The sequence below is a fragment of the Dasypus novemcinctus genome, unplaced genomic scaffold (genome assembly GCF_030445035.2).
Source record: "Dasypus novemcinctus isolate mDasNov1 unplaced genomic scaffold, mDasNov1.1.hap2 scaffold_190, whole genome shotgun sequence".
Taxonomy (NCBI): Eukaryota; Metazoa; Chordata; class Mammalia; order Cingulata; family Dasypodidae; genus Dasypus; species Dasypus novemcinctus.
In genome coordinates, this window is record NW_026688168.1 from 24,943 (window position 1) to 27,388 (window position 2,446).

The following is a 2,446-nucleotide window of genomic DNA, read 5'->3' on the forward strand; positions in this document are numbered from 1 at the left end:
GGGATGCAGCAAAAGCAGTACTGAGAGGGAAGTTTATAGCCATAAATTCATATATCAAAAAAGAAGAAAGAGCAAAAATTGAAGAACTAACTGCACATTTGAAGGAATTAGAAAAACAACAACAAAGTAACCCAACAGGAAGAAGAAGGAAGGAAATAACAAAGATAAGAGCAGAACTAAACAAAATAGAAAATAAGAAAGCACTTGAACAGATAAACAAGACCAAGAGCTGGTTTTTTGAGAAGATTAACAAAATTGACAAACCTTTAGCAACACTAACAAAGAAAAAAAGAGAGAAGATGCAAATACACAAAATAAGAAATGAGAAAGGCGATATCACCACTGACCCCACAGAAATAAAGACTATCATAAGAGGATATTTTGAAAAACTATATTCCAACAAAAATGACAATCTAGAGGAAATGGACAAATTCCTAGAAACACATAAGCAGCCCATATTGACAAAAGAAGAAATTGATGATCGTAACAAACCAATCGCAAGCAGAGAGATAGAATCAGTTATTAAAAATCTCCCAACTAAGAAGAGCCCAGGGCCAGATGGCTTCACAGGTGAATTCTACAAAACATTCCGGAAAGAACTGACACCAATCCTGCTGAAACTATTCCAAACCATCGAAACAGAAAGAACATTACCCAACTCCTTCTATGATGCCAACATTACCCTAGTACCAAAGCCAAACAAAGACATCACAAGAAAGGAAAATTACAGACCAATTTCTCTAATGAACCTAGACGCAAAAATACTTAACAAAATACTTGCTAATCGTATTCAACAACACATTAAACGAATTATACACCACGACCAAGTGGGATTCATCCCAGGTATGCAAGGATGGTTCAACATAAGAAAATCAATCAACGTAATACACCATATAAACAGATTGAAGGAAAAAAATCACATGATTATATCTATTGATGCAGAAAAAGCATTTGACAAAATACAGCACCCTTTCTTGATAAAAACACTCCAAATGATTGGAATACAAGGAAATTTTTTGAACATGATAAAGAGTATATATGAAAAACCTAAAGCCAATATTGTTTACAATGGAGAAATGCTAGACTCCTTCCCTCTAAACTCAGGAACAAGACAAGGATGCCCACTGTCTCCGCTCCTATTTAACATTGTCTTAGAAGTACTTGCTCGAGCACTGAGGCAAGAACCAGAAATAAAAGGCATTCAAATTGGAAAGGAAGAAGTCAAAATTTCATTATTTGCAGATGACATGATCCTATACATAGAAAACCCTGAGAGATCTACAACGAAGATTCTAGAACTCATAAATGAGTTTAGTAAAGTCGCAGGTTATAAGATCAATGTGCAAAAATCAGTAGCATTTCTGTACACCAATAATGAGCAAGATCAGGAGGAAATCAAGAAACAAATACCATTCACAATAGTAAATAAAAAAATCAAATACTTAGGAATAAATTTAACTAAAGAGGTAAAGAACTTATACACTGAGAACTATACAAGATTGTTCAAGGAAATCAAAGAAGACCTAAATAAATGGAAGACTATTCCTTGTTCATGGATAGGAAGACTGAACATTATTAAGATGTCTATCCTACCAAAATTGATCTACACATTCAATGCAATCCCAATAAAAATCAATGCAGCCTTCTTTAAGGAACTAGAAAAACTAACTATGAAATTTATTTGGAAAGGAAAGAGACCCCGAATAGCCAAAGACATACTGAAAAAGAAAAACGAAATTGGAAGAATCACACTACCTGACTTCAAAACATACTATAAAGCTACGGTGGTGAAAACAGCATGATATTGGCATAAGGAGAGACATATAGACCAATGGAATCGAATTGAAAGCTCTGATATAGAACCTCACATATACAACCACATAATATTCGATAAAGCCACCAAACCCTCTCAACTGGGAGAGAGTGGCCTATTCAACAAATGGTGCCTGGAGAACTGGATAGCCATATGTAGAAGAATGAAAGAGGATTACCATCTCACACCTTATACAAAGATTAACTCAAGATGGATCAAAGACCTAAATATAAGAGCCAAGACCATAAAAACCTTAGAAAGCAGTGTAGGGAAACATCTACAGGACCTTGTAATAGGTAATGGATTTATGAATATCTCACCAAAAGCATGAGCAGCAAAAGAACTAATAGATAAATGGGACTTCCTCAAAATTAAAGCCTTCTGCACCGCAAAGGAGTTTGTCAAGAAAGTAAAAAGGGAGCCCACACAGTGGGAGAAAATATTTGGCAATCATATAACTGATAAGAAACTTATAACTTGCATATATAAAGAACTCCTATATCTTGAAAATAAAAAGATAAACAACCCATTTAAAAAATGGGAAAAAGACTTAAACAGACACTTCTCCGAAGAAGAAATACAAATGGCAAGAAAGCACATGAAAAAATGTTCCAAATCTCTAGCTATCAGGGA